General features: G+C 39.7%; 2 pseudogenes; both read left to right on the top strand.

Moving 5' to 3' along the window:
• Positions 1–1,068: 1,068 nt before the first annotated feature.
• On the top strand, positions 1,069–1,906 carry LOC141505377 (centromere protein T-like; annotated as a pseudogene).
• A 160-nt stretch (positions 1,907–2,066) lies between these two features.
• Positions 2,067–2,776, top strand: LOC141505369 (centromere protein T-like; annotated as a pseudogene).
• The last annotated feature ends 18,952 nt before the right edge of the window (positions 2,777–21,728 follow it).

Here is a 21,728-nt window from a genome sequence, read left to right as displayed (position 1 = left end):
ATAAGAACATTTGGCAAAACCACTGTGGTAGGTGGTCTAGTGAGTCACCTAGGGAAATGTAAAAGGATTACCCTTCAGTGGCAAGCAACAGTTAATATTATATAACAGAAATTTGTAGTGGATCCAGTCAGTATGGTTTCAGAATCTTTTTCTGGCTTTGTTAGGCAGCATGTGGGCAGGAGCAAAGGCAGAAAACAGTAAGGGTAATTCAGGGCTGAGTTTTGGCAGGACAAGATCAATGATAAAGGATAATGGCAGGGTAACTAAGAAGAGAACAATGTCGAGATGACCTGGTTCACTAAGGGATCAAGATGGAGTGGGAAGGAGAATACAGGGGTAACTACCTGGGGAAGAATTTAGGGGTTCAGAAATTAAAGATCATAGTGAAAAAGAATAGGCAGAGATGGAATAACCACAAACTGTGACCAGATTTGGGAATTTCAGAGCTTATACACATGGAAGCAAAACACTGGTAGATGATTGCAAAATCAAAAGTGTATGGATGAGATAGAACAGAGAAGTAGGTTATGAGAAATGAGCAAGTTCAAGGAACTGAGAGGGAAAGGTATTTGAAGGAGTGTCAATATATACGTTGAAGTCTCATAGGATGAGGGCTGGGCAACTAGATTGTAAGGAGTCAGGAAGAACTGAATTCAAATCTAGCCTCAGACACTTAGTAGCTGTGTGAACCTGGGCAAGTCACTTAACCCTGTTTGCCTCAGTTTCCTCACCTGTAAAATGAGCAGGAAAAGGTAATGGCGGGACAGCTAGGTGGCACAGTGGATAAAGCACCAGCCCTGGATTCAGGAGTACCTGGGTTCAAATCCGGCCTCAGACACTTAATAATTACCTAGCCGTGTGGCCTTGGGCAAGCCACTTAACCCCATTTGCCTTTGGGGAAAATAGATAATGGCAAACCATTCCAGTATTTTTGCCAAGAAAACCCTAAAATGGGTGGGAGCTGGAGCTCTAATGCTAGTAGTAGGGGCTCAGAAAGAGGGTGAATTGGGTTCTGGTGCATTTATGATCTCCGTCTGGCCTCTCCTGATGATCACATCTGTGAAAAATATGGCATTTCTCTTTGAGAATGGAGGGACCACTAGGACTTTGCTTTATCATGTGCTAGAGATGCAGTCTTTGAGCTCTTCAGTTTCATCTATTACTAAGGCTAAGCAAGAGAAGTTTTTCTGAAACCTTGAACTGAAGGCACAACCTATGTGACGCTTCATCCAACTCACCTCTGAATAAGCAAACAAAAATTGCACCTGCTCAGCATGGTCAGCTCTTTGTTGAGCACTACGACTTTTTGGAAGAAGGCACACTCCTGCAGGCTGCTTCAGAAGTCTCCATCCTGATATCAGAGCTAGTGAATTCAGAGGAAGTCAGTGTCTGTTGAGTTCCAGGAGGGAAGCAAGTAGAGTTGCAGCTTTCTGAGGGGGAGCCCTCTGTGTGGCTCCAGGGTTGTTGGTCCATAGGAGAAGAGGTACTGCCTTAAGAGTATCTGAGTCTGAACAGGAAATGGACCAAGTCCTTGGTTGCTTCAGAACTCACTGGAGAGCAGCCAACTTCAGCCAACAGTCCCCTGGTGACCAGGTCCTTTAACCTTACCTTGGCCATAGTCAGAGTCTGTAGAGAAATCTGACTTGGCCCAAATGCCTCCAACCCATAACACAATTGACAGAGAAACATTTGAAGAAGGACTAATGAGCATCCAACTGACTCATCTCCCAGATTGTCATACTTATCCTAAAACCACTCCTGTGGATGGGGATAGGTCCTCTCAAGGAAGTCTGACTTCGTAGGCTTCAGGAGAAACTCGACCGTGGGCCAGGATTGGAGGATTGTGATCCCACAAGCTAAGAATCAAAGAATAGATGATGGTCCAGGGAGTACAAATCTTGTTTAAAAAGTCTAAGTCATAGGGCGCCTAGACAGCACAGTGGATAGAGCACCGGCCCTGGAGTCAGGAGTACCTGAGTTTAAATCCAGCCTCAGACACTTCATAATTACCTAGCTGTGTGGCCTTGGGCAAGCCACTTAACCCCATTGCCTTGCAAAAAAAAAGTATAAGTCAAAACACTCTCCTCTCTCCCAGCTCCATGTCCACTAGAACACGGACCAGACCATGCACAGGAGCACCAAGTCAAACCAGCTGCTTCTTTGATCATGTTTATCTGCTACATACAGCATTTCCAGGGTGACTCATCAAGTAGAAAAGAAGAAGAGGAGAGATTGATGGATGATGAGACAAGAGTCCAAAGAAGATACAGAAATCCCTCGGAGGACTGCTGTCTCAGAACTTAGCATGAAGACACCAGAATTTCTCTAGCCCAAGAGATAACATTCCCTTTTTCACAGCTTATGTCTCCAGTACTAATATTAACACTACCCTGTTGCCCTCCAAGCTTACCTGGGCCAAATGTGCTCCCAAGTGCTGTGCCCCAGACCCAGACAGCCCTGAGATAAATCTAGCTTGAACAATTACTGCAAAGTCTTCAGTTACTATGCCAAAATTCCTCTGAGACCCTGGTGAAGTACCTGGACCAATATTTCAGGACACTGTATGATGACCAAGAGAGCTTTTTTTTGCTCACCATGCAGGCTGAAAAGCTGTGCTATTATAGGCTGACTTGGAGCTGTTGATGAGGTGGCAGAACCTAGTAATGGATATTATTTCCTTCTATGTGCTTGTGGAGAAAGACATTTGCTCTTCGAGTACCCGAGGCTGCTATTTCCTTGTGCAGCCAGTGGCAATTCTGTCTTCCCTCCTGGATAGGGATGCTGTCATCCAGTAAGAGGTGGCAGGATCCTGAGCCTGAGGCTCCTTGGAGGCCTCACACAAAGCCCTTCCAGGAGTGGACTCTTCACATGCTACTGGCAGTGTCAAAAGAATGTGAGAAAGCCACTTAGAAAAAGAAAAAGAAAAGAAAACCACATATGGGTCACAAGGAGTCAGACTTGACTGAGCAACAAGCTAGTATGAGGACAGGAGTTGGGGAGAGAAAAAGGCTGTTAGCCCGACACAGAACTCTTTCAAGAAGAATGGAAGATTTCCTGATAGGAAACTTACTTCTTTGAGTTTATGCTTTCTTACCTCCTGAAAGGCCCCAGAATTAAACTAAATGATTATTACATAAAGAACTATCAGTCCATTCTTTTATGGATGTTGCTGTTGTTTTAAAACCAAGTCTTTACTGTTCTCACTAGATTGGATCAGTTATGAAAGTAAGTGGGCTTTAAAAAAAAAATTCATTGTCTTCACAGATAGCTAATTTTAATCTCCTTTCAACCAGTGTTTGTTAGCACCCTAGTTACCCACTCCCACTTCCTTTTTACTTCCTCCTTATCATGCCAACAGGCTAATAAGTTCTCAGCATCTGCTGTAGCATATATTCAGAGACTATGCCCATGCAACTGAAATAACCATTAGTCCTGGTTCCTGCATTGTTTGACCATCCAAGTAGCTAATAACAAAGCAGATCTAATTAATTCTATGGCAGTTGTCCATTGAGCATGCAAAAATAACTGGACTGTCTGACCATGCCTCTAAAGATTCAGAGATTGCATGTAAAAATAGCCAGTTTTCCACAAACTCATGTTCCCACAGGTATTCAAGCATAGCTCAAAGGGCACAGAAAGAACAGCAGGTAGAGCTAAATTTCTTTTAGATTCTTTCCAGTTTTCACTTCTTGTTGCCCAATTTTTCCTAAGCCCACTGTGGTTTCTTTAGACACTGAATATTTTAGCATATTCACATGTTCATGACTGGATTGAGTATTTCAAATATCAAATATGCTAAATTGGATTGCTAAGCATACACCACTCAATTTCCCTTCTTTCTTTATCTCTTTTAATTTGGGTTGATTTTTATTTTTAATGGTATAAAATAAGCATTACATTTATGTTGCATTTTAAGGATCACAAGGACAGCAAGGTGATGCAGTAAATATGCAGGACCTGGAGTAAGGAAGACTCCTCTTCATATGTTCAAATCTGACCTCAGACATGAGCCTGAGCGAGTCATATAATTCTGTTTGCCTCATGTCCTTATCCATAAAATGAGCTGGAGAAGGAAATGGAAAATCATTCCACAATCTGACAAGAAAACCACAAATGTATAGAATTGTGATGGAATACTATTTTGCTCCAAGAAATGAACTAGATACTCTCAGAAAAACCTGGAAAGACTTAAATGAATTGATGCAAAGTAAAATGTAAGTGTAAAAAGTAACAACAATATTGTAAGATAATCAATTGAGAATGATTTAGCTATCTTCAACAATACAATAATCCCAAAACAATTATGATGTAAAATGCTATGCATTTCCAGAGAAAGAACTGTGATGTTGTCAGTATTTGTGGCAGTGTCAAGAGAATATGAGAAAGCCACTTAGAAAAAAAAAGAAAAAGAAAAGAAAACCACAAATGGGGTCACAAGGAGTCAGATCTAATTGAGCAAGAGCTAGTATGAGGACAAGAGTTGGGGGGAGTAAAAGGCTATGAGCCCGACATGGAACTCTTTCAAGAAGAAAGGAAGATTTCCCGATACTTCTTTGAGTTTATGCTTTCTTACCTCCTGAAAGGCCCCAGAATTAAACTAAATGATTATTACAAACTGAAGCATACATTATTTCCTTTATTTTTCCTTTTTTTGTTTTTATTTTATTTTGATATTTTCTTTTATATAACTAACAATATGTTTTATATAATATAACATATATCAAATTGCATGCCTTCTCAGTGGGGGTTGAGAGAGAGGGAGAGAATTTGGGATTCAATTTTTTTTTTTTTAGTTTTTGCAAGGCAATTGGGTTAAGGTAGCTTGTCCAAGGCCACACTGCTAGGTAATTATTAAGTGTCTGAGGCTGGATTTGAACTCAGGTACTCCTGACTCCAGGGCCTGTGCTCTATCCACTGTGCTACCTAGCTGCCCCTGGAATTCAATTTTTTAAAAATTAATGTTTAAAATTGTTTTTACATGTTATTAAGAGAAAATAAAATACTTAAAAAAAAGAAAACCAGAAATGGAATCATGAAGGGTTGGACACTAATGAAACAACTGAGCAAGGGCAAAAAAAGAGTTACAAAGCACATCCTCATAACCCTGTAAAAATAAGTAGGTAAATAATATGGGGTGAATCATGGCCTGAGAATGCATTTTATTTCATTGTCAAATAGAAACATGTTGAATTAATAAGTATAGATGATTCTTTGATGTCAAATTTATAGTGAGGACAAGATAAATCTGGCATATATGAATGAATAAAACAAGCATTTATTAAAAACTCTGGGCAAAGAACTATCTAAGCACCAGGGATACAAATAGATAAGTTTTGGTTTCTAAGGTCTGGCATTCACCACATATTACTATAAATTCTTCATAGTCATTCCAGTTTTCAAGTGCAAAATAAAAATTGCCTGAACTGAAATGCCTCTCCAAATTCATTTCAGGGAGTCAGTGACACAGCAGGTATTTTCTTGCCTGTTACTTAGCAGATGGGAAATACCAGGAAGCTGTGAGAAATAGTGACAATGAATTATTGGTGGTACCTTTCTTTCAAATTCAGGAGCAAACTGGTTTTTCTAGTATTTATATACCAAGATCTGACACAGAAGTATTCCATTACCACAGCCTCATAAGTTCAAAAATGGACAGCCTTGTCCAGCTATTTGTTTCTGTGTTTTGGAGGTAACCATTGGTCATGATGAAAAGAGACTACTCTTAGCCTGACCTTATGAAATCACTTTTTCCTGCCGTGATTTATGTAATGTGACCCATGAATTTAATCTGGAATTTATGGACACAGAGACTTTTTAGAAAGATAGTTGTACTTGAAATAAGGAAACCAGAATTCAAGTCCCAGGGCCACCATTTATCAGCCATGTGACCTTAGGCAAATAATAATAATAACTGCTGGAAATAACTGTTAGATAAGTAATACAGAAATTATTACTCTATTTTACAGATTGAAAAAAAAACTTTAAATGCCCAAGGTTACATAGCTAGCCAGGGCTGATTCAATCTAAGGCTCAGTACACTATTATATTTATTATGCCATACTTCCTTCTCCTAAGAGAAATTTCTGTTTATTCATCTGCAAAATAATATTTTGTTATTATTTGAACCACCTACTTCGCAGAGTTGTTAAAAGAGAAGCACAGGGTAGCTAGGTGCCATAGTGGATAGAGCACCGGCCCTGGAGTCAGGAGTACCTGAGTTTAAATCCAGTCTCAGACACTTAATAATTACCTAGCTGTGTGGCCTTGGGCAAGCCACTTAACCCCATTTGCCTTGCAAAAACCGAAAAGAGAGAGAGAGAGAGAGAAAGAGAGAGAGAGAGAGAGAGAGAGAGAGAGAGAGAGAGAGAGAGAGAGAGAGAAGCATTTTGGAACCTGTATAATACAGAATACATTTAACTATGCATTATTGTACATACATATGTTCTTATATATGACTTACTGTTATATATGTATGATCAGAACTCCCCTTTGTCTTGAAGAAAGTACTTGAGTATGAGTTTTTGTTATTCTGATTTATGATGGATTAGGGATTTTATATAAGAGCTATATAAGAGTTGAATCCTCAAATCTCATTCTTTTCCCCTAAACTATTATAGTTCCAGTCTGCTTATTTGAAAATTCAATTAAAAAATTTTGGCATAGTCATTAGTAAATTGTTATATCATAATATATATGTGTCTTTATGTGTACACATATATAAATACACACTTACATATCATCTTAATCAGATAAGGGGAGCATCGGTGGAAGGAGTATCTACACTATGAATTTCCTACCTAATGAATTTACTAGGCCATGTTCAAATCTGACCTCAGACATGAGCCTGACTCCTGACCCCATCCCCATTTTTTGGACAGTTGCAGAGTGTTATAACTGAGTTGACCAACAATAGCCCACAAGGGATAAGCAGCTTAAAGAGAAACAGAACCATTGCAAGGGTATTGCAACTGGGCTGATCCTAGGGGATAAGCAGCAGAAGGAAAAGAGCCAGGGTTTATATAGGGGAGCCAGGCAGGGTGTAGTGCTGGGAAGGGGTAAGGGAGGAGCTCGCGAGGTGCTAGGGAGTCATTAAGAGTGGGTAACATGGGGCTGCTAGGTGGTGCAGTCAATAGAGCAACAGTCCTGGAGTCAAGAGTACCTGAGTTCAAATCCGGCCTCAGACACTTAATAATTACCTAGCTGTGTGGCCTTGGGCAAGCCACTTAACCCCATTTGCCTTACAAAAATCTTTAAAAAAAAAAGGAGTGGGTAACACATGGACTGCCCATAATAAGAGGGTTCAACCTAAGTGTAATCTAGTAGTTTCTATAAGGTAGATAATGGAATGGGACTATGGGCAGGTTTCAAGTAATTTCCATCTCTTTGGAGAGTGGGAATTTCCATCTCTTTGGAGAGTGGGATGGAGGTCGGTGTTAATTTAAGGTCAGCACAATTCTCTGCCTCATAATTCCTCTGCTACAATATCATCTCCCAGTGGTCAGGGTCTTCTTGGAGATCAAACAACTACAGTGAGGTCATTAAATAGTCGAAGATTTGGCTGATGAAGTAAAATTCAAAGAGGTTAAGGAATTTTTCCAATATTAGTTATATAATGATGGAATCAGATCTGGAACCCAGTCCAGTCTTCCCACGTCTGTCTGTCTGCCAGTCTCTCTCTCTCTCTCTCTCTCTCTCTCTCTCTCTTTCCCCCTTTCTGTCTGTGTTAATCAATCATTCCAGTCCTATTCAACTCTTTGTGGCCTCATTTGGAGCATTCTTGGCAAAGATACTGGAGTGATTTGTCATTTTCTTCTCCAGCTCATTTAATAGATGGGGAAATTGGGGCAAACAGGGTTAAGTGACATATATATATATATATATATATATATATATATATATATATGCACATATTAATATACTTAAGTTAATAATAGTCATTTATCTAAGATATAGAAGAATATTAATGATAAATCTTATAGTGAAAGTTGGATAATTTCCTGAACTTTAGTCAAAAATGGTCTACAGGTTCAGAATCCTTGTTGAGATTTTTAAAATGAGAAATGTACTTGATTTTAATACATATATATGTATATATACTCACCAATTTATGTATCTAAATAATAGTTCTGTAACCTGGTCTTTGCAAGGACTTTCATCTAGAAAGCTCAGAATATATTTCAAAATTTATTTCATCAATTCTTAGTACCATACCTTCAATAATATCAGGGCCATAATGTCATGATTCAAATGAAAATATGGGAGGTAACAGAAAGCTAAGTAATGAATCCAAGACTACAATTCAAATACCTTTTGCTATTGGCATTTCCATTCTGGCCTTACTTTTCTCTACAAGAAGCAACACTTAAATGATATCAAATAGGATGCTATAATTTCAGCATGATTCCCCTAGTGTCACAGTTACACCCAATAATAAAAGCAAAGCCCTGTGGCTACTCTCAAAGTGGAAAGGATATGAGGCAGTGAATTGGAACAAAAGAAAATATTGTACGTTGACCTTGGGTGTTCCTAAGTGTCCTTTGAAAAAAGACTGAAGAAAGGCATTCTTGTACAATTGTAATTAAAAATTGAACCTCAAAATGAAAAACAGGCTACTTCAGTGGATTTCACATGACATGGTCACTCACACCAGGCAGGACATTCTGGCTTTGATTCATTCAATCTTGCTCCTTCACTCTGAATGCCAGCAAAATGTGTTGCATATTTTTTCAACCTCTTGATTTTCTCTTGTTATAGATAACCTACCTTCAAAGAGTAGTTCATGCTCTCCAACTTTAGTAACTCTTCTGTTCACCTCCATTAGCACAATATAAGGCTATATGAAATATCATACTAGGACATGTTAGTGACCCATTTAGCCCATGATCCTATCACTGGCCATGCCTTCAGTGACTTGTGAGATGTGACTGTCAAAAATCCTGCCAAGGATCCACATTCCTTCAGTAACTTAATAGAACTCATACTTGAACTTAGCTCAACTATTTTCCTACATCTAGGTTGCATAATAATAACTAGCATTTATGTAACTCCTTAAGATTTTCAAAGCATTGGGGAGGCTAATTGGCACAGTAGATAGAGCACTGGCCCTGGAGTCAGGAGCTCAAATCTGGCCTCAGACACTTAATAATTACCTAGCTTTGTGGCCTTGGGCAAGTCACTTAACCCCACTGCCTTGCAAAAAAAAAAAAAGATTTTCAAAGCATTGTAACATAAAGTTTCACTTGATCCTCAAAACAACCTGGTGAAGCAAGTACTACTATTATTCCTATTTTACATATAAGGAAACTGAAGCTAAGAGAGGATAAGTGATTTGCTCAGGGTCAGTGAGTTTCTCATTTGGGATCTGTGCTTGGGTCTTCCCATCTTCCTGACTGTATTGTGCCACCTTAGAGAGATATGGATGTATAACTTAAGATAAAAGTCAGGGTAACCGTGAATAGAAGATAAACCTATCTGGGAGTCATAGAGAACTGGGTTTTAATCCCATCTCTGAGTTATGTGACCATGGACAAACTACAACCTGTCAGAGCTACCAGAAACTCTTTAAGACTTACACTACAATTTGCCAACAACTTGCCTTGATAGAGGGATTTTACTTCCTAGGTTTTACCTACATCAACTGAATCACATATCAGGACCAAAAACAAAACTTCTCTAAACATTTTATGTGACTGTATATGCATCTCCACCTAATTATATTTTCAGACCAAATTACCCATTAGCAAGTCTTATAAATATACTTACTTTGATGAAACTATTGTAATCTCATTGGTCTGATCCAGATCACAGATGTTCTCATTTTTTTTTTGTTTTGTCTTTTGTAAGGCAGTGAGGTTAAGTGATTTACCCCAGGTCATATAGCTATGTATTTATTGTGCCTATTTATTGTGCCAGAGGCCTGATTTGAACTCAGGTTCTGACTCCAGGGCCAGTGCTCTATCCACTGCATCACGTACCTGCCCCCAGATCTTTTCACCTTGTACAATTCTTGTGCATGACTACCCAGGATTCTTCCTTATGGGGGCAACCTAGTGCTCTAGGTTTCTTCTAGGTCTTTTAACACTACTTGAGCATTAACAGCTAGTATATACAGCCCTCAAATTATTTATTTCTCTTGCTATATATCCAGCTCAATCCCTTTTCTGATCAAATGTTTCTTTAATGCTATTTTTATGTCATATTTTGGACATTTGTCATGTGAAATATGGAACTCCCCAAAATGAAGAGAAATTCTCATTAAGTTTTGATCTGTTGGAAATACCATTTTTCTCCATGTATAAGACTCTTCCATGTATAAAATGCCCCTTAATTTGGGGCCCTGAAATCTGAAAAAAAATTACAAAAAGTTATTGAACTCAAATTTTATTCATCATAAAATTCATACAACTCCTCATCACTATCAAAACTCCTCTCCAGGAGAGAAGTGTGCCTTTAAAATATCTTAATAGAAGATGGCAGTGTGAAGGTAGGAATTCCCAGAGACTTATTCCCCAAAAAACTCCAAAAACCATCAAATGATGATGACTCTAGCCAAAATTCAGAGGGGCAGAATCCACAGAAAGACTGAGTGTTACAATTTCCAAGTTCAAGACAACTTAGAAGTTCTGCAGGAAAGGTCTGTTTCACAAGAACCAGGGGTTGGAAAAAGCAGCAGTGCAGCAGCAGTGCAGCACAAGACAGCCAGGCAGGAGCAAACCAGCTCCAGCCTTCCAGGAACAGCCTGTAGGGCACCTGGGTCCATGGAAGAGGGGGCAATTTCCAGACCTCTTGGCCCAGGGTTCACCAGGGACAGCTTGAGGGGGCAGTGAGAGAACTCTATAGCACCAGAGTAAGCATGGAGCTCCAAACTCAGAGCAGCCCTGTGGTGAGAACCTGCAGCAGGAATAGGCAGAGTCAACCAGCACTTCCAGAGCTCCCAGCCCACAGATAGTAAGGGGGTCAGGAGAGAATGCAGAAGTCTCTCTGTTCTCCCTGGGGTAGGACTCTACTATATGCCTACACTCAGGTCCTGGTTGCAGTTTGGGCTCCCATACCACCACAGTAAAGCAGGGACTCTCCTCACAGCTCCAAGGCAGAGGGAAGGACCTGTGATCATCCACATCCCAGAGCATAGGCAAGAGAGCAGTCAGAGACTTTCACAAAACCTCAGAGGAATTAAGGTCCTGTGGGGTGTCTCCAAAAAACCCCAAAGCCTTGGAAGTGTGGTAAATCAATCATAGGCTGAGGCAATGAGCAAACAACAGAAAAAGAAGAATCTGACCATAGAAAATTACTTTGGTCCCATGGAGGATCAAAATACATACTCAGAAGATGACAAAGTCAAGACTTCTGTGTCCAAAGCCTTCAAGAGAAATAAAAAAATAGACTCAGGCAATAAAAGAGCTCAAAAAAGACTTTGAAAAATAATTGAGGTGGGCGGAGCCAAGATGGCGACATGAAGGGATCGAGTCTTAGGTGCTTTCTGATAAAACTCATAAACTAAGGACTCTAACTAAACTTTCGAGAGACAGAACCCACAAAGGGACCCAGTGAGGCAGTTCTCCTACTCAAGGTAACCTGGAAAAGAGCAGAAAGACTCTGCTCCCCGGGGTCAGAGAGGCGGCAGCCTGTCAGAGGGGTGGCCTACCAGAGTGAAAGAACTTCAGCCTCCTGGAGGCAGCCCCAGAGCACTGGGAGCCGAGGCTCACAGCAGTGGGGGAATCTCCTGAGTTGCACCCCGAGGAGCACCAGGCACAAAGTGGGGGAACAGCAGGGGACCTCTGCCAGAGGGAGCATGTGGAGCCCAGCCCTCAGGGCACACAGCCAGCAGCTTGGTCTTTCTGCAGCCCAGAGCTGGAAACAGAAGCACGCAGAGCCAATAAGCAGGAGCCCCCAGGGCATGAGCCCATTGAGCTGAGGGAGGGGAGTGAAGAGAGACTGCAGAGCTCTGTCCTCTGCCTCTGGAACAGGACTCTGGGGCTCTGAACACATTCAGATCCTGATCCCAGTCTAGGCCCCCCCACAGAACAACAGGGCCCCCCCACCTCGGCCCTGTGGCAGAGGGGGGGCGCTTATGGTCATTCACAGACCAAGGAGGGAGGACAGAGCCTCACACACTGAGACCCTTGTGGGAGAGTCCCAAAAGCTCATTAAGCACCCCAAAACCAGGCCCAGGCTGGGAAAATGAGCAAGCAGAGAAATAAGAGGAAGACTATTGAGAAATATGTTGCAAATGAGCCCAAGAATGATCAAAATACTCAGTCTGAAGATGAGGAAGCACAAGCTCCTGCATCTAAAGACTCCAAGAAAAACAGAAATTGGGCTCAGGCTATGACAGAGCTCAAAAAAGACTTTGAAAATCAAATGAGGGAGTTGGAAGAAAAACTGGGAAAAGAAAGGAGAGAGATGCAGGAAAAACATGAAAATGAAGTCAGCAGCTTAGTCAAGGAAATCCAAAAAAATGCTGAAGAAAATAGCATGCTAAAAACCAGCTTAGGTCAAATGGATAAAACAGTTCAAAAAGTTATTGAGGAGAAGAATGCTTTAAAAAGCAAAATTGGCCAGATGGAAAAAGAGATAAGAAAACTCTCTGAGGAGAACAAATCCTTTAGACAAAGAATAGAATTCAGGGAGATTGATGAATTTACCAGAAATCAGGAATCAATCCTTCAAAACCAAAAAAATGAAAAATTAGGAGAAAATGTGAAATATGTCATTGAAAAAAACAACTGATATGGAAAACAGACTTAGGAAAGATAATTTAAAAATTATTGGAATACCTGAAAGTCATGATCAGGAGAAGAGACTTGACATCATTTTCAAAGAAATACTACAGGAAAATTGCCCTGATATTCTAGAAGCAGAGGGCAAAATAGAAATGGAGAGAATCCACCGCTCCCCCCGAGAAAGAGATCCCCAAAAAAACCAACCCCTAGGAATATTATATCCAAGTTCTAGAACTCCCAAGTCAAAGAGAAAATATTACAAGCAACCAGAAGGACACAGTTCAAACATCGTGGAGCTGCAGTCAGGATCACACAGGATTTAGCAGCAACTACATTGGAAGCTCATAGGGCTTGGAATACAATATACCAGAAAGCAAAAGAGCTTAGAATGCAGCCAAGAATCAACTACCCAGCAAGGCTGAATGTCCTCTTCCAGGGAAAAAGATGGACTTTCAATGAACCAGGGGAATTTCTAATGTTCCTTTTGGAATGGCCAGAGCTGAACAGAAGGTTTGATCTTCAGATACAGGACTCAGGTGAAGCATGGAGATTGGAGGAGAGGGGGGAAATATGAGGGACTTAATGAGGATGAACTGCATGTATTCCTGCATAGAAAAATGACACTGATGATACTCATATGAACCTTCTCAGTTAATAGAGCAGGTAGAGGGAGCTTTTATAGTTGAAGCACAGGAGAAAGGTGAATTCGAAGATAAAATATGGTGTAAAAATGGAGTCACTGGAAAAAAAGGGAAATGGATGGGAGAAAGAAAAAGGAGAGGGGGAATAGGCCAAGATATTTCACATAATAAGATTTTTTTTATTACAATGAGCTATTGCAATGATATGGAAGGGGGGAGGCAAGGGGGAATGAGGGAACCTTTGCTCTCATCAGAGGTGACTAGGAGAGGAAACAGCAAATATACTCAATGGGGTATAGACATCTGGAGTAAGAAGGAGGGGGGAGCAGGGGGAAGGGTGGGGATGTGAATAAAGGAGGAGAGGATGGACCATGGGGGGAGAGGGGTCAGATATAACACATTTTCTTTTTTACTTCTTGCAAGGGGCTGGAATGGGATGGCCTGCTCAGGACCATAGGGCCAGGTGGATTCTGTGCCTAAGGGGTGGTATGGGGGCTCAGGGCTTCTTGGCTCCAGGACCAGGGATCTGTCTGCTGCACCACTCAGCAATGCTACAGCAGAGTCAGAGTGAAAGGAGAGAGAAAATATAATACATGGTAGTGGACAAATAAGAAAGAAGGGAGTTGCAATCAGCAATGGCAATGTTGGAAAAATATGGAAGTAACTTTTGTGATGGACTTATCATAAAGAAGGTGATCCACCCGTAACAGAGTTGTTGGTGTTGGAACAAAGACTGAAGCACATTTTTTGTTATTATTATTTGGGGGAGGGTGCAGGGTAAGTGGGGCTGGGTGGCCTGCCTGGGGCCACATAGCAGGGTGATCTTTGGGTGTCTGGGGCTGGATTTGGACCCAGGTGCTCCTGGCTCAAGGGCCAATGCTCTGTCTGCCACCCAGCCACCCCTACTATTATTACTATTTTATTTTAGTTTGGGTCTTTTTTTTTCTTCTTTTTTGGTTTTTGCAGGGCAGTGGGGATCAGGTGGCTTGCATGTCACATGGCTGGGTGATTATTGGGTTTATGAGGCTGGATATGGACTCAGATGTCTCCAGGGCTGGTGCTTCATCCATTGCGCCACCTGGCCATACCTACAATTATTACTATTATTTTTTTTAATTTTAATTTTTTTCTCTCCCCTTTACTTTTTTCGCCCAAGCAAGTCTATCTATATTCATGGGGGGGAAGGGGTGTTTTATTTACTTGTAAACAAGAATATTTTATTAATGTAAAAAAATTTGCACAAAATGAGAATAAAAAATAAATTAAAAAAAAAGAAGAATTGAGGGAGGTAGAGGAAAAATGACAGTGATGCAGATAAATCACAAAAACCAAATCAGAAGCTTGGCTAAAGAAATACTGAAGAAAATAACATGTTAAAAACCAGGCCAAATGGAAAGAGTAGCCCAAAAGGCAAATGAGGAGGAAAAATGCCTTAAAAAGCAGAATTGGCCAGCTGGAAAAAAAGGAGATAAAAAAGTTCTCTGAAGAAAATAACTCCTTTAAATGTAGAATGGAACTAAAGGAAGCTGTGAGAAATCAAGAAACAATAAAACAATGCCAAAAGAACCCAAAATTAAAAGAAAATGTGAAATATCTCATTGGGAAAACAACTGACCTAGAAAACAGACCCAGAAGACATAATTTAAGGGCTAACTGAAAGTCGTGACCAGGAAAAGAGTTTATACTTCGTTTTTCAAGAAACAATACAGCAAAATTGCCCTGAAGTCCTAGAAGCAGAGGGTAAAATAGAAATTGAGGGAATTCACCGATCACCTCCTGAAAGAGATCCCAAAAGAAAAACTCCCAGGAATATTATAGCCAAATTCCAAAACTCCCAGGACAAAGAGAAAACACTAAAAGCTGATAGAAACAATTCAACTCCCATGGCTCAGGATTACATAGGATTTGGTGTCTACATTAAGGTTTCATGGGACTTGGAATATGGTATTCTGGAAGGCAAAAGAGCTTGGATTATAACCAAGAATCAACTACCCAGCAAAACTGAACATATTCTTTCACAGGAAAAGATGGATTTTCAATGAACCTTTCTTATTGAAATGACTAGAGCTGAACAGAGAGTTTGATCTCCAAGTAGAGGACTCAGGTAAAGCATAGAGGAGTGAACGAGAAGGACTAATTAAGAGGAACTTAAAGATGTTGAACTGTTTGTATTACTGCATGGGAAGAAGACACTGATAACTCATATGAACCTTCTCATTTATGAGAGCAGTAAGAAGGAGCATAAGTTGAATATAATGATATAATATGGTATAAAGATGGAGTCAATGGATGATAAAAGTACTGGGAGGAAGGAAAAGGAAAGGCAAAAGGGGGCTAAGATAATTCACATAAGAGTCAAGAAAAAGCTTTCAATGGAGTGGAACGAGGGAAGACAAGGGGGAATGAGTGAGCCTTCATTCTCATCAGAAATGGCTCAGCAAGTAAATAACAGTCACATTTAATAGGGGATAGAGATTTATCTTACCCTAGAGAAAAATGAGAAGAAAGGGATGGGATAAGGGGGAATGGGGTGAAGGAAGGGGTGGTAGAAGGTGATAGAAGAGAGGGAAGATCGTGGGAGATGGTATTCAGATACAACACACTTCTGAGCAGGGACAAGATGAAAGGAGAGAGAGAGAGAATAGAATAAATGAGAGTGGGGAGGAATAGAGTGGAGGGGAATACAGCTAGTAATGGCAAATGTGGGAAAAATATTGAAGCAACTTCTTTAGTGGATTTATGATAAAGGAGACAACTCATCCTAGAGACAGAACCATTGAAATCTGAACACAGACTGAAGTACTTTTTTTCTCTCACTATTCTTGAGTTCTCTATATCTTTTTTTGGGGGGTGGGTGGTGGGTGGGGTTATGTTTACTCTCACAACAAGATTATTGTAATAATATAAAATAAGATATCCTAATAAAAAACCATTTTAATCACTCTGGGGAAAAACTCCTCTTTATTAGCTTGATGATGATGTTTGATGATGAATCACTGTTTCAGGAGAGGCTCTGACTCTCCTGCCTGCTATCTGATCTGTGGTTGACCACAAGCACTCTCTTGGCAAGTCTCGTGGGTGGACGCATGCTTAGTCCATTCTGTTTCATGAACCTGAAGCACCAGTTGTGTCCTTTGAAATCAGTCACTTCTTGTTCATTGCATTCTTCTGGCCTCCTGCTGAACCATCTTTTCGGACACTGGAATTCCACTTGTCCTTTGCTCTTTAATCCATCTCTTCAATTCCCTAACTCAGGCCCTTTTGTTGACTTGCCTCTCATGGCCTACTTCTGCCAGGGTGTTCTCAGTAGGGTTTCTTCTTCCTTTGCCAGTCTCGGATTGGGCCCAGTTGGACTTAATCCTGGGCCCATCTCACTGTCTTGGTCCAAGGAGGACCAAACTGACATTCAGTAGCACGATTTCCATTCACTTTTGTGAACTGGATCACTTTGAACTTGAATTCAGCACTGGACAAAAATCTTTTCTGAGCCATTTTTTGGCAGAACATGACAAAATATAACCTGATATACTGGTAACAAATGTAAAACAATGAGCACAAAGACAACAAGAGCAAAAAAGAGGGAAATGCAAGTAAAAAAATAAAAAACCACTGTTTAAGACGATCTCAATTTTTAGACCCCAAATTTTTCAACAAAGGGTGCATCTTATACATGGGGAAATAGGGTAATTATGTATTAACCTTCCCAGATGTTGTCCTAATCAAAGTCAAAAATTACCAGAAGTTTTATTCTTAAGAAAGGATGAAACAGAATTAGATTTATAAGCACATTTAATGTTATTGCTCTAAGTGGAGAATTACAAGAATTATGCTAGAGGTTCAGCACAAGTTGTAGACACCTCCCCACCAGTAGCTCCCCTGACTTAAATATCATTGTCCATCATGAGGTTTGAGCTGAAACATCATCTCTGGTTTGTTTAATTAAAGGGTGCAGCTCCCAAAGTAGAATAGGGAAGAGGATTGAGGGTACCTAAGCAGTGACAGGGAGGAGGCAGGAAAGAGGTGAGGGAAATAGGGGGAGGCATTCCAGTAAAAGGGAGAGCCTGTACCTCCAAGGTACATTGATGGCATTAGGAGATGAGTCTTTTGTTTTACTATTAAGGTAGTTGTCTTTATAAATACTAATTTACTTGATACTAGGAAGTACTATTGACATCTTGATTGGTCATGCCCAGCCCACTCTTCTCTTTTTCCTAGTTTGATCAAAAGGGAGGTTTTATGAAATAGGGGAATTTCTATCACAAAACTATAAAAAACTATAAATATATAAATAAAATATAAAAAATAAAAATATAAATATATAAAAATATAAATTAAAACTTACTCATTTTTGGCAGTCATCACTGCTATCATTGCTAATGTATTGCAAGCTACTTATATCCACCACACATCTCTTATTGAGTCACCCTATCTCTCTGTGATTCTGTACCTAACTTGGTATTTATTCCATGACTCAAAGCCACTCAAGATCCCTGGAAGAATATTGGGAGTTTAGAAAAAAAGAATTGGGAGATTTTTGTGTCAAAGAACAGCTTAGGAATCACTAAAAATTCTGTACAATTTCCCAAATGCAATCAAGCCTCCTCTCCCATTCAATGCTGGGCCCATCTCACTGTCTAATCACTGTGCCTGTCCCAGATACATTACTAATTGATTAACTCATTGAACTGCCCATCTAACTTCTTTGTATATAATTTCAAATTGCTTTCCAGAATGGTTTCTGCATCATGGACCCTTTTGGCAATCTGATGAAGCCTACAGTCCCCTTCTCAAAGTAATGTTTATAAATACTTAAAATTAATATTACAAAGAAAACCAATTATCTTAAAATTATCTTGAAATCTTTTCCATTTTTTTTAAGTTCACAGAGTCCAGACCAAAAATCCCTGATATAGGGAATTATTCTTCTATTTAGACTTAGTACAGCATATTCTCCATGACAGTGATGAACACCTTTAAATTTCCCTCTTTTATTCCTTTCTTGGGATCAGTAATCAGGAGTCACTGAACAATGTTATCTCTGTACATGTTATGAGAAATCCTTTATGAGTTTAACATGTATATATGAAATATATAATATATACTTTATATAAACTTTAAGTTTCCTTTTATCTTTTTCTGATCTATGACTGGTAGCTACAACTGGATCTTATGTTCTCCAATTAATTGTAAGATTTTGAAAATCACACTCCTAAACAAGGTCACTTCCAGATAAAATTGTGATATAGATTTTTTTTTCCATTTTTCCTCCTCTTCTTCCATAGAATACCCAATAATTTGCAAGTTCATTTAGCCACCTTCTCTTAATAATATTAATAATAATAATTTGACCATTTTTGAAGAAGATCACAATATCATGTAGGTGATGCCATGAAAAACATGTGAATGGGATTTGAGTGAGGGGGTGCTGTGCTGAGTCACCAGACCCACTTTCTCCTCCAAAGTCATCTGGGTCCAGTGACCAGAAAGGAGATGGCCCTAGATGTGAGGAAATCAAGGTGAAGTAACTTGCCCAAGGTCACAGCCAAGTAATTAAGTGTCTGAGGCCAGATTTAAACTCCTGACCTTCTGACTCCAAGGCCAGTACTCTATCCACTGTGCCACCCAGCTGTCCTAGCCACCTTCTCTTATCCTTAGGTTTACTGTGTTACCTTCATTGTCTTAATCTAAATGAGAGTGATGTTGGAATCTAGTCTGCTGTGATAATCTGCCTATTCCCTTCTCATATTTTCATCAATTATATCATAGACCATTCTAACAAAGCATAAACCCTCAACTCTTAATGGGAGATGTAGCAAAGGAAAAAGAAATAGTCATGGGAGATATAGAAGGAAAGTGAAATAGAACATAAAACTTGAGTGGAGATACTGAGTCAGGGAAATAGAGGGATTCTTTTTGTGTAAACTGGGACCAGGAAAATGTGGCAGAAAAATTAAGAAACCTAAGGAGGAAGGAAAAATAAAGTCTGATTCTATCATTAAAAGGAAAATTCTTTGTCCTGGCTTTCTCCCTCATTAAGGAGGCAAAACTCAGGACAAAGAATTAAAGGAGTTTATTGAAAGTTTGGTCAAGGTAGCAACTCATTGATGGTCTGAACAGTGGAGATCAGCAGGGTTTTAAGATGGGGCCAGCTTTTGTTTGAACTTTCATAATGAGATAAAAAACCAATTCAGATAGATCCAAATCAGTAAAGGGGGATGGGCTATTGTAGCCTCTGAAAGCTAGCAAGTATATGACAGTTTGTCAGGTACAGAAAGATATGGGGAACTTAACATATGATAAATAATAGGTAAATAAAACTGCAGATTGGGTGAAGCTTTTCTCAAGCCAAATTAACAAGCAGGTTCCCGAACAAGGGTCACTGAGTCAGCATAACTTTCAAAACTATCTTGAAAATGAAGGTCCTGATTTATCTTGAGCTATTTCCCTACCAAAACAGTGGCCAATGGCAGGACAGGGTAGGGCAATGGAAAGGATTCTGTATTTAGAGACAAAGGACCTACAATCAAGTTCCATCTTTTGCTATTTTCTAACCACAAGATTGGCCTCTGAAGTCCCTTCCAGGTCTAGTCTTATGAGCATATGCTCTACCCACCATTTCCCTTTATATCTTAAATAGTTCATGTTCTTCCCAAAGATAAGCAGGCCCTTAAATACACAATTACCCTGTTACAATGTTTTGTGTTCAAGAGAAATGATTTATTACTGAAATTTAGTGTAATGGATTTAGCTAGTTATTTGAAATGACTTGCCCAGGGTCATACATCCACATAGCCATAGAACTAGGATCTTGACAAGAAGACTTTTGACTACCGGTCCACTGCTTTCCTACATTGTCTGATTTGCCTTTCCCCTTTCTTGGCTGTTCTAACAGGTTCAAAGTTAAGTCCTACTGGTTACAGAGCTTTGCTAGTCATATCCTTTACCTCTAACACTGAGGTAATATGGTATCAAAGAATGAGCACCAGACTCAGGGGTAAAGAGACCTGAATTCTAGTCCTAGTTCTTCTGCCTATTTAGTTTTATAATTCTAGACAAATCACTTTATTTTTCTGGACCTCAATTTCCTTATTAGCAAAATGAAGAAATGGAGCTAAACCATGTCTTAGAGTTCTTTCAACTAGAAAGAAATCTATTACTCCACAATCTTTTGTACCAGCCCACCAAGCTTTCTCCTTTCTGTCAAATGCCTCCTGAAACCTCACTTCCTCCATGAAACTTTTACCATCTTTTGTGGCTCAGTATATGCCACTGTTTCTACTTAACAACAATATCTATATAACACTTTACAATTACCAATATATTATTTGTGTATTTAACATTTGTACTTTCTTAATTGCCTATATGTTGTTTTATGTGCTGCCATTCTAATGTTGTCATTTCTCAGTGGACAAGAATTCTTATCTATCACCATGTTTTAAACAGAACCCAGTTCAAGGCTATAGAAAAATGCATGCATTAAAAATATTTTTTGATGATAATGACGATGATGGAATATGGTCTAAATTGATGCTTTCCAGTGAAAAAGGCAGTGTGTGTGTGTGTGTGTGTGTGTGTGTGTGCCAATCCTAAGATAACATAATTAAAAGCAAATTTGGTTTTAACCCCCAAATATGCCATTTTTTCATCTTTTAAAAACATTATGTTAAGCAAAATATTGACATCAATTGACTCTCATAAATCAAAGTCTACCCTACTTGCAATTATTCTGTCTTCTATTTGGTGCTGTTGTATTGTTGAATTGAGGGAAGAGGCAAAGTTTGGATTAGCCACAGTAAATGATAATCATTTGATTGAGCAATGATTCTCTAATATGAAAATCTTTTGGTCTGGTCTCTCAATACTGAAATATTCAAAGAATGGAATGTTGAATGAGTTCTAACAGACTGTTCTCAGCCCAAAGCAAATAAGAGATGCTTATTCACGTGATGAGACATTACCACCTGGAATTTAACAAAGATCTTTGAAAATATTTAGGTGGACTAAATCCTTTTTTTTTCCAGTTACCTTTTATTTTATTCATTTTTTTAAATTGAACTTTCTTTTTTTACTGGCGCTGTAACTTTCCTTTTACTAGCCACTTGAGTTACTTGGGGGGGGGGTGGAGTGGTGGTGAGGGGAGCCGGCTGGGTAGGGGAGGTGGGGGGGGGGGGTCTTTACAACATTACATTTATACACAAAACTAGCAACAAGCACAAAGCCACTACTGCGGATGGAACTTGGCAGCACCGGGGAAGGAGGAAAACCGGGAGGTGTCAGTTAAAAAAAAAATTCTGGAAAATACTGGCCTTGCCCCCATCTGGACAGGAGGGGCTTGGTCTGCTACAACTCATGAGGACTGAGAAGA

The sequence above is a fragment of the Macrotis lagotis genome, chromosome 1 (assembly GCF_037893015.1).
Source record: "Macrotis lagotis isolate mMagLag1 chromosome 1, bilby.v1.9.chrom.fasta, whole genome shotgun sequence".
In the NCBI taxonomy this organism is placed as follows: Eukaryota; Metazoa; Chordata; class Mammalia; order Peramelemorphia; family Peramelidae; genus Macrotis; species Macrotis lagotis.
This window is presented reverse-complemented; position numbering and strand designations above follow the sequence as displayed.